The sequence below is a fragment of the Pseudorca crassidens genome, chromosome 19 (assembly GCF_039906515.1).
Source record: "Pseudorca crassidens isolate mPseCra1 chromosome 19, mPseCra1.hap1, whole genome shotgun sequence".
Taxonomy (NCBI): Eukaryota; Metazoa; Chordata; class Mammalia; order Artiodactyla; family Delphinidae; genus Pseudorca; species Pseudorca crassidens.
The window spans coordinates 41,768,455-41,780,503 of NC_090314.1; the positions used below are offsets into that span (position 1 = coordinate 41,768,455).

A 12,049-nucleotide genomic window follows, 5' to 3' on the forward strand; every position below is an offset into this window, starting at 1 on the left:
AACCTTTAAAGAAAGATGCTTGGGAGAGGGGACTGCCTAGACCTAGAGAAGGATTTCCAGCAAAATGTTTCTTATCCATCATTCCATTCAATCCCAGGTTTAATGTGATGGAGGAGTGATCATTGAATAGTATTAGGGAGAGTTTTGTCCCTGTTCTGGAGAAGAAACATGGCATGGTAGAAAGAACATGGACATTGAGGGCTGACAGACCTGAGCTCAAATCTCACCTGTACCATTTAGCTAAAGGTTATGTGAACTTAGTAAGTTGCTTCATTTCTATGAACCCTGGCTTCCTTATCTATAAAATGAGGATGTGCCAGACATTGTGCTAAGTACTTTACATGCATTATCTTATTTAACCCTTAGAACAGCCCTATGAAATAGGTACTGTTAATATACCCATTTGATAGATGTGGGTACTGAGGCATAGAGTAGTTAAGAGAATTGCTCAAGACCATTCCCCTCAAGGATTCTAACTTGGTCAGTCTGACTTCATAGTATATACTCTTTTTAGAAAAAATAGCAGCTTTATTGAGATATAATTCACATGCCAAAAAATTCACCCTTTATAAGTGCCCATCAGTGGTTTTTAGTCTGATCACCGAGTTGTGCAACCATAACCATTATCTAATTTCAGAACGTTTTCATCACCCCAATAAGAAACGACATGCTCATTAATAGTTCCAGAGCCCAATATCTTCGTTGCTGTATTTTACTGTCTCATTGCAGGGTTGTCATGAGGACTGGTAGTAATATGTTTAAGCCCTAGCACGGTACCTGGACATGGTGTAGTTTCTGTTTATGGTTGTGTTGTTGGTAATTCTTTCCCTCATATTTTCACCTAAATTGTCTTATTGGTCTACTGTCAACTTCCTGAGTGAAGTTCATTTAAAAATAATGAAACAGGAAAAAATATATATATAATCCAAATAATTTATTACTTTAATGTAGAAAGAACGTAAATGAAAGGGTTCTTTTAATGGGCTCAAGTACAATTGTAAAACATGGGAAAGGCTTTTTATTTTTTAATAAGATTGAGATTCCTTTGATAATTCAAGTCCTGCTTACTTTGAGAACTTTTTCTCTACTTAAATTCACTTAAAGTTACAAAGAAAATTCATTGGAATCTTTGCCATGGAACTTTTACCATTTCGGCAATCAGATATTCAAAACACGATATTAGTCGAATTTCTAAACAACAATATTAGTTTTACCTTCTCTGTGGTGACCTAAATGGGAAGGAAATCCGAAAATGAGGGGATATATGTATACATATAGCTGATTCACTTCGCTGGACAACAGAAACTAACACAACATTGTAAAGCAACTATATCCCAATTTTAAAAAAAAAAAAGGTTTTTTTCAAGTTTAGTGTTTTGTGAAGGAAAGAGCATGAGCTTTGAAATCAGACCTGAATTCGAATCCCAGCTCTTCTACTAACAAGCTTTGTGAGCTATGACAAGTTACATAACCTCCTCATCTACAAAATCTTGCTAATAATATCTACTTTGCACTTATTGTGAGTTGTAATGAATTTTAATGAGATGATGAACTCATGAGGAGTGCTTGCCACTTGGTAGGCACTTCCTGAAGTGGTAGCAAGTATTATGTTTATGTTTCAAAGTAGGATTCTGCAAGTAAATCCATGTGTGGAACTTGGGTAATATATATTTCACATATCTTTCCATAAAATTCATCCATTCCAGCTTAATCCTGGTGTAGGGCCATTTAACTCACCATGTGTATATTTGTGAGATTTTGCATTTAAAGGATGTGTGCAGACTTTTTATTAGTAGGCACTTTGGAGGTTAGATTTATGAGCCTATTGCTCTGTAACGTCTGAGGCATGTTGAATCGAAGCATAGATGTCACCTTCTCGTCTCTTACTATCACATACTTGGAGCATGTAGTTATGACAACTACAAGAAGCAAGCCATTAAAGCAGCAAAGAAACACCATCTTAGCACTAAAAAAAGGATAGAAAGGTTTCCCTTTGAAGTTGAAGAGAAGTGTTTTTGAATTAATGGAGTGTACAGTGATTTTACTGTTTTATTTATGAAAATACTCTTTGCCTTCATGCCAAAAGGTTTTAGCGCAGTCATAAGTAGGATTTACACAAAGAAACACAGCCAAAATTTATGACGTGTTTGCAAATGTAAGAAAAAGTCTGAATTTACAATATTTGTAATTTACTGTTAAGTATCTTTCTATCACTATTCCTGGAATGCTAATATTTTATAAACACAAGTGTTGGTTATGAACCTAGAATATCCTAACCTATACTACTTTTTAAAAAGAAATCTTCCAGAATGTTTTCCATGTCTTTTGGGGATTTAATAGGGGGAAATGTACACAGGACGAATGCTCCTGCCTTTGGCTTTAGCCCAAACTTTTAGCATCAACAATCTTGACAGCTGCTTTTGTGACTTGACTTCCTTTGGACCTTTTCCCCCTTTATTTATTTGCTACATTTTATACAAATTAATCTGTAGAAGGTAGACATATACACACACACTGTTTTTGAAATTAATTACTGACTTTGATACCTTTTCAAATATTTTACTTCCTATACATCTACTGGTTGGGTTTTTTAAAGAGTGGAATAATGCAATGATGCATTTTAAAATTAATGCACTGTTTGGCAACTACTGTCAAAGAGAGTTTTTTTTAAAAAATAAAAGAACTAACTTTTTTTCTTTTTAACATTAAAATTTTCTAAGATTTTTATGTCCTTTGTAAATGTCCTATCCTAGGATATAAGATCTTGAGACATAAGAAAAAGAACTGACTTTCATGCAGGCAAAAGAAGAAATCATTTGAATCAGACGCTGCTGCCTTCTGTATTCCCTACACAATATATTATACACAAGGATGTTCATTTGTAGCATTGTTTGGAATAGCAAAGACTCCAAACAGCCTAAATGTTCAGCAATAGGGGACTAGTTAAAAAAATTATGTTACATGCATTTAATGGAGTGCTGCATAGAGATTAAAGGAATATATATGTGTATCATGGAGCTGTCTCCAAGGCATATTGTTAAATGAAGAGGGCAATTTGGACAGTGTACTGTGTACAGTGTACACACATGCGTGTACGTGTGCTTGCTTTTTGTGTGTGTGTAGGCTATTTTTGGAAGAATATACATGAATCTAACAGTGGTAGTCCTGTTGAGGGGGGTATCAGTGTGAGTACAGAGAGAATCTTCATTATTTATATCTTTTGGTACTATTTGAATTTCCACCATTTGCATGAATTATTTTTTTTTGACTAAAAGTTAGTTAAAATAAAAGCGAGATGAATCTATTTGTGCTGATATGAAGCAACCTCCAAGATAAATAATTAGGAGGAAAAGCAGGATACAGAACAGGACAGATGCTACCATTTGTTTTAAAAAAAGACATACTGCCCTCACAGACACTTCTTACATTTAGATAGAAAATTCATGGAATACCCAAGAAACATAACAATGGTTGCTCCTGGAGAGAAGAACCAAGAGAAGGGAGGGAAGATGAGCTTTCATTATTACATGCCTTCTTACAATGTTTGAAATTTTTGCTCTGGGCACACTTAACTTTTTTATTTAATAAAGCTTACTGTAGTTAACAGTATTGTATTGTGTATTTGAAAGTTGCTAAGAGAGTAGATCTTAAAAGTTCTCATCATAAGAAAAAAATTGTAGCTATGTGAGGTGATGGATGTTGACTAAACTTACAGTCTTGGAGGGGGGAGTCTTTTCTGTTAATATATTTTCAATTCATTAAAGGATATGGAAAATCCAAAAAATTCTTCTCAATATATACGTGTATTAAATCACTATGCTGTACATCTAAAACTAATAAAATATGTTAATTACATATCAATAAAACCGGGACGAAAAAGAAGCGTACCAAAAAAACTTGATTTAACACGGTAGCTTTTTTTCAGTATATTCATAATTTGGTAGTTTATACCCATTCATTCTTTTTCCTTCTTATTTATTTTTATATATGAATTTATAGGCAAGATCCTGATGATGATATAAAATAGCAGCATTCTCTGTTGTTTTGTGTTTGGGAACCAGTAGGTGTGTTGAGTTAACTTAGCACTTATAAGTGAATTTTAAAATAAATAATAAAACAGCATCATATAATACCCATGGTAATGATAAAGAATACCTTTTTTGCCCTATCTTAGTCTTTCTTTTTTCCATATGTGCTAATTAAAAGTTCATAGAACTTCTGACCCTTGTCATTATGTAGATGGCAAAGAAAATAAAGTAATTGATAAATTAATTACTGCTTTAAGTTTATTCGATTAGGCTGGAAACTTTTGTTGAGGAAAAAAACTTATAAACTGTTTCTTTTAGATAGAATTATTCCTGGACCAATACAAAAAATCAGGTAAAGAGTACAGTTCCTGAACATAGAATCTTGGCATAAGAATTAATTTACCTCAAGAATTGTGCCTCTAATGAATTTTCATGTGTTGGACACAAAGTATTGAGAGAAATGTCTGGTTAATTTGAATACAAAATTTTGGGTGTTTCTGCTTAAAACTCTTTGTGAATAAGCCCTTAGACTTGAAACCCAGTGAATTTGTTTGATATTTGGAGACTAAAAAAGGTGATGGTTAAGCCCAATTCTGTTACAAAGCATTTCACTGTGCTTCCCATCAGCACATACTTCTCTTGGAAACTCATTTAATAGTTATTGTTTACTGGGCTCTGTCCTACTAAAACAGTAAAGGAACTGTTAAGTTATGTACAAGGGGATTTATATGATGTGTAAAATAAAGATAATAAAGATTCCAATCACTGCTAACTCTTGTGAGGCAAAGAGTGGAAGAACCAATCTTAACACACACTTGCCAGCTTAGAAAGTTCTTGATCATAGTTCATCTCTAAAAGGTATTTTCCTAAACGTACAAAGTGATACCACTTACTTTCCTTAAGATTAGTGCAGTTTCCTTGTTAGTGGTACCCCAATAAAGAAGGAAAAATAAATTTTAAATATAAGGAGATACTTTTCCATGTGAAACTTCTGTTCCAAAAGGGACCAACATTGAACAGAACTGTTGATGGTGAGAGGTTTTGGTTGTTGATGTTGTCGTTAACACACGTGTTGTTTTCATACGTGAACAGGAGTTCCTATGCGTGGGGCACGGGGAGGCCAAATCTTGTCACCCTTTGCCATTCCAGCTTTAGTGGTATTGGAGGTCTATATTACTCACAAAGAAAACCCACTTTTTCTTCAGTATGTTAAAAGCTGTTTCACATTTTCAGGCCTGCTTATCTTACCCATAATCCACTCTTTATTATATGTCGTTTTACTTTTACTTCTTGATCTTTTGTAAAAACTTTTCTTATATCTACCTGTAGCCTGTAGATCATGTCGTCCCATTCTTCTTTAGCAGAAGATATTGGAATCCAACTGGCCTTATAGTTTCTCTCAAGAAGAAGTAATGTAAACTGATTGGGATATGATAGATCCTAGTATGCATCAGGACAGGAAGTGGGTGCTAAGGCCTACTACAATTTGTTGTTTGGGAGAAAGAAAAAGAGTGGAAGAGAAAGATAAACCAATAGTAATAAAATTGCTGCATTCCTGGCTAATTACATATTTTTGAAGCATTTTCCTACTGTGAGACTTAAGCATGATGGTGCCAGAAAGGAAATGCATTCTACAACTAGGCCAGGTCAAAGCTATATTTGGGTGCAGAACATGTTGGCTCACTTTCTATGAAGCAGCATCAAAATACCCAGGAGCCAATAAAATCACACAGAATGTGCTGGAAAAAAATTCAACATATTGATCTGACTAAACCCAAAGTGTTGTGTTAAATTTTGTTAGCATGAGTTTCATGCTAAAAAGTGGTATTTTTAAAAAATCACTGCAACAATGCTAGTATAGTACATTTGAACCTATGAATTGGACCAGCTCCTTCTTGACCAAATCATTGACCACATTTGACTTTCTCTATTAGTTCCATGCCTAATGTGACTACAGTATTCCTACTGCTTATAATAATTTATACTTTTGATTATAGTTCATTACCTTACTGAAATGAAAAAATACTAATTAATAGCACATGCCATAAATTCAAGTCACTGGCTGCCATTCAGTATGCTTTGCCTTTGAGTAATGATTGTCATTTATAAAGCATGCAGATTTGGAGACTGTACAGCTCAGTGGATTAGAACAAGAGCTTAGCAATCAGACAAGGTGGTGTCAAATCCTGGCACTGCCACTTATGAGTCACTTGTATGACTTTGGGCAAGTTGTTTAATCTCTGTGTCTCAATTTCTTTATCTGAAACTTTGGGTTAATAATATATAATTAATAATATATCACAGGATTATTTTGAGGATTAAATGAGATAGGACATAAAGAGTCTTGACCTAAAGCCTATAACCGGTAAGAGCTTAGTAAGCTATTGTATTTTTATTATTACTATAGCTGCTTTCTCCTGTAAGTCAAAACATGTTGAAAATTCAGTTGAATAGCTTCATAGTAAGACTTAAACACTGAGAATACAGTGGAAAACAGAATGATGAACTAATAATTCCAGGTTAAGATTGCCTGGTTGCCATATAATAAATGCATTCATTTTACAGTGTATTTATCTACATACTACCAAATACCTAGGTTTACATGTTTTGAATTCTGTCAAAATCATACTACTATTGGAAATATTCTAACTCAGCAGGTTCCATTTTAGTAGCAGTTGAACAATAACAGTGGTAAATGGAATGTGTTACTGTAAAGCCGGAATGATGGCTGACAGGCTGTAATTTGCTTTATGAAGTGTGCGTTGTCACATATACAATTATCTGGCTTATATTTGTTGCTGTCAGCCCTCCAGTTTGTTAATGTCCAGAAGTTATGCCTTTATGTGAAACTTAAGAAGGGTTAAAAATCTCAGCATTTTCCTGCGGAGGGGAGGGGAAGGAGCAGGGGGATTCACACAGTGGCTACCTTTTTTTTTCCTTTTTTGAGGAACTAGGGTGATGCTACACACTGCAGCCCACCCTACTGGTCAAAATGAAAAACTGCATCATAAATGATCTTTTTTTTTTTTTTTTAAAGGAGGGAGAAAAAATGAACTTTTCCATTGGCTCCCCTGGGCATTTTCCTGTCCAGCTCACCACTGAAAGATGTAATTCATTTTGGAAATATTATTAAACTATGCTGCCCTTTTTGTTGTTGAATTCACAGGTGTTGTAGTGATTGTGCTCTAAGCATCCAATCAATTTGATTTCATTTCTTATCATTTAGACTGTGCTGTCTCTGCAAATGAGATCCCTAAAGGTTCTTAAGAAGTCTGTTACTCTTTGCGTGATTATACAATTAGTAAACAGTATCCTAAGCTAAAAACTGAGTCATAAGCTCAACTTATTTCTTGTACATTCAAGATCTAGTTAGAGCAAATTTTCAGAAGAATGATAAGTGGAAACTTTCTTTGCCTGGCCCATCATTTGTTCTGTAGACTTAATGACATTCAGTACTATTATACTCACTGCCAGGGCCTTGGGAAAAAAAAGAATATTTATACATTGAGTTATGGCTAGGTGTAGGAGACAAAAAAAAAAGATGGGCAAGAAGTCAGACTCTCTAGAACAGAGAAGAATTTGAGACCTTCACTATACATGGATTAATCACAAGAACTAACCACGCAAATCCAAATGGATATTTAGAAATCGGTGAAGCCTCTAACATGTTCTGTGGGAAACGCCATACATTTTCTAATGCATGAGTATGTGCAAAATGGTTATCTAATTTATAAAGGAAGTGTTGACAGAACTTTAGCTTTGGTGTTACAAATGTGCTCCATACTGTGTTTACATGTGAATAACATTTCACATATGTACTCAGTATATTTCTTAGATTGGTGTTATATTCAATAACTTAGATGAATGGTTATAATAAGGAATAATAAGCTGCAGTTTTACTAATCTTACCTTAGTTCAGCTTTGGAAACTGCACTACTAGGAAATTGGTCCATGAAAATCTGGCAATATTCATGCTATCAAGCATGAAAACTACCTGGATTTGGATCAGGGACCTTTATTTATAGCATTTTATTTAGGATTTATTAGTTTAAAGAAGGAGCTTTGTGTCTCATGGGTTCTTAAATATTAAATAGAGTCAGAAGTCATGTGTTCCCTTCTAATGGCAGCAATAAAAACAAAAACAAAGAAAAAGCAGACAATTTTACATTAATTTAAATTTCCTTATATTATCCAAAGATAACTTGGTGAAGTAATAGCAAACCCTAGAAAATTTTCAGCCATGCCATGTAAACAGTTGGTTGCAGATGTGAATAAAGTGTTTACAATATAGCTTATAATTAATTAGAAGAAAAGTGTTGATGACTTCATACTAACAAAAAACCACATTGATCCTTTACAAATTGAATAAGCAAACATATATTTATATGTTTTATCTATTTGTTATTCTTATTTTGTATGCTTAAACTGCTTTCTGTCTTTTTTTCATTTTTTTCTCATTTCTAAGTAAAATCATCATTATGGCCTGTTTTTGTCCCTAAAAAGTACCTGCAAGTTCAGAATCAGATGGGTTTGCTCTGAGTCAAAATAGTTACAAGGGGAACATCATCATGGTTCATTTTCCCCCCTGTTTTGTTCGGAATTGAATTAGGAAATGAAAGTTTTTAGCAGTTTAATTCACTTCTCCATAAAGTTTATGAAGCAGCAACAGCTGGTTGAATCCATGACAGAAAAAGCCAACTTCTAGTGGCTAAGCTATTGTTTCAGAATTAAGGGAGAAAACTCATTAGCTGTTAATGAAAACACAGAAAAAAACAAATAGCACAGAAACCCTAGCAAATAATTACCTTACACCTGACACAAAGCTGCTTTATCTTTCTGCTCCAACCCTCAGAAATTCCCAACTTATCACTCTATGGAGCATGAATGAAATTGAGTTTGACTCTAAGGAAAGAACAATAGAGAAATCATCCTCCTTGTAGGCCCCTCAGCATGATATTCAATGGAGAATCTGCCACTGAATATACTAAGGGGTGTATCTAGTACCCAATTCTTATGACACTTAGGATAGAGGAGCAAACGACCAGCTAATAGCAGGTGAACCCTTGATATAGTTCCCCCAGATCTTGTTTAGAAATACAAAAGGAAGGGACTGGAGGTAGTGGATGTGATTAATGGCGATATTGTGTGTTAGTATATATATCTGGATAGAAATATATTGATTCTGAGCAAGTTGCAATGGGAAAGTGTGTCTCTAGTGGCAAGGGGTCTTGCTTGTGAGAAAGCCACTCAGAGCAGATGGAATTCTAAGCCCTAATTGTAGAGCTGCTGAGTGGAAATGTCTGTCACTATATTTTGTGATCATTTATGTCTGATCCCACTGGACTATGGTTGTGGCCACTTGGAACTGCGATTATAAGATCCATAGATGAAACCAGAGATCACTTGAGATTATGTTTTAAGGAAAAATGATGTTCTAAACTTCAACAAATCCAAAATGACCACAGTAATTGCTGGTTCTTCCATAAAATTTTTCACCCATGCATCTTGAGTAGCTGTAATCATTTTAATTACACGGGAGTGTCTATTTATACAGTGTCACAGGCTTTTTTTCTGTGTGTGCCCAAGGGAGTTGGGCCACTTGATAAGACACTGAAAACACTTATAGCAACATTTCCATCACCGGGAACTAATTACACTTGGATGTAAAACATATTTTTAAATGTTTCCCCCTTTGCAACCATTTTTAGTACTGACCTAGGCTCTGTTTATGCTGCATTGAGTTGGATACCTTTGTCGTATGCTTTATGGAGTCATGGTCTTGCATTTAGCACAGAGGTAGCTGTTAAAAGCCCACCTTGGGTAACTATATTTAGATACCATAGGAATCACATGGAAGTGACTTTTCCATCTGATGTTAGTAAATCAGATGGCAGGTATTTTGGATAAGACTTTAAAAATGGAAGCCCTAAACGTAACTGGATTGGATCCTGGGACAGAAAAAGGAAATTAGTAGAAAAACTGGTGAAATCCAAGTAAAGTCTGTAGTTTAGTTAATAGCAATGTACCAATGCTAATTTCTTGGTTTTGACAAGTATACACTAGTTATGTAAGAAGCTAACATTGGGAAAACTGGTTGAACAGTATATAGGATCTCTTTGTACTGTCTTTGCAATACTTATAATAAATCTAAAACTATTTGAAAATTTAAAAGTTCATTAAAAACAACAACAGGGCTTCCCTGGTGGCGCAGTGGTTGAGAGTCCGCCTGCCGGTGCAGGGGACACGGGTTCGTGCCCCGGTCCGGGAAGATCCCACATGCTGCGGAGCGGCTGGGCCCGTGAGCCATGGCCGCTGAGCCTGCGCGTCCGGAGCCTGTGCTCCACAACGGGAGAGGCCACAACAGTGAGAGGCCCGTGTACCGCAAAAAAAAAAAAAAAAAAATCACGAAATAAAACAAAGCCCCTCCTTATTTGCTTAAAAAAAAAAAAAAAGCCTGGACTGCTAAAATATCTAAGAGTAAATTTGTCAAATTTTTGAAGCATGCAGAAAACTTTGAGTCTAAAGTGATAGCTGATAAATAATACTCAGTATATCCTACAAGTGTTTAATTTTGCTTGGCAACCCAAACTACTACTTTTTTTTAATGGATTTTGGTTTGGCTCAGAAATTTTAAATTCCTTTAACCTCACAGCTCACTTTTGGGTTACCTGCCAGGCAGTCCATTTAGATTGTCTTGATAAAATAATTTCAGTAGATTTGCAGTGGTGTTAAGTGGGATAGGGAGGGTGGGAGGGAGACGCAAGAGGGAGGGGATATGGGGATATATGTATACGTATAGCTGATTCACTTCGTTATACAGCAGAAACTAACACACCATTGTGAAGCAATTATACTCCAATAAAGATGTTTTAAAAAGAAATTTGAGTATGTTAACCCTCCGTTCAGTATTTGAGAATTTTTCTGCTTATAATAGAAATTTCACAGTGGTACTTCAGCAGAACTATAAGCTTTGTGTCTTGATCAAGTAACCTAGTAAAGTAGAGAGCATTTCTTTTGATTCCAACCAGTGACTGTTGTGTGAGGTTGTTTGTTTTTTTAATTTTACTTTTATTCTCCACAATAAACTCCATGGTTTATTTTTAAAGTCCTCTATCTGCAGGTGTTCAACTCAGTTATGGACATCTACCTACCATTGAGCGTATGTAGAAGAGTCTAGATATGATCATCTAATTTATGGAACGAGAAGGCTACCGTGATTCGCTTTTAATCATTTTATATACTCCCTATCCTTCTAGTTTAATTGTAGGAAATAAACCTTTAAAGTGAGGCAATTCAGATTCTATGTAGGTTGTTGTTTGGTTTCACTGCTCCCTAGTTGAAATCCAGGGCCAAAACTCTACAGTGTTTACTGAGATTAGCACTGCCGATTTCCTTTGGAAATTAGTATCTGAGATAATATTAAATTCAGTTGAAAATCCTCTTTTCAAGTTTGTGAAATGAACTGAGCAGCTGTTGGTGTCCTTTTATCAGCAGACTGTACCTCTGTTTGGGGAATTTTAAGGAAAGCCATTTGCAGTGCATAGCCTTATCTTCTGGTTTCTGAATGAGCTAACATCTTCCTTTAAACCTTTTAAAGTATCACAATAGCATGGGCCACTTCTACAAAATATAATCCAGTGTATGTTGAAAACACCCAAAAGAGATTAGCATTGTTTTAATTGCATAACTCGGTATTGTATATATATTGCCTTTCATCGAAGCCATTTTACAGAACAAATATTACCTTCATAGGGCTTTTGGAATTCCTAAGAGCTTGGCTGCATAGGCTGTAAACGAGAATTGTAAAGAGAACTTCCTTAAGATTGCAAAACAAGTAGCGATTGAAATTGGAATAGTGCAGCTTCTAATTTTACTTCTCTTATTTTTCAAAAAAGGAAAGAATATTGACCTTGCTACATTATATTATGTATAGAAGTTTAACCCTTTATGTAATTTATTCTATTTCATTTGGAAATAGAGGCATTCAGGGTAAAGGTTGTAATTAATGGGATATTTATATA

General features: G+C 35.0%; 1 protein-coding gene across 1 annotated transcript in view; it reads left to right on the forward strand.

Moving 5' to 3' along the window:
• Nucleotides 1-12,049, forward strand: part of SKAP1 (src kinase associated phosphoprotein 1) — a 276,280-nt gene that overhangs the window by 65,210 nt on the left and 199,021 nt on the right. The window lies entirely within an intron of this gene.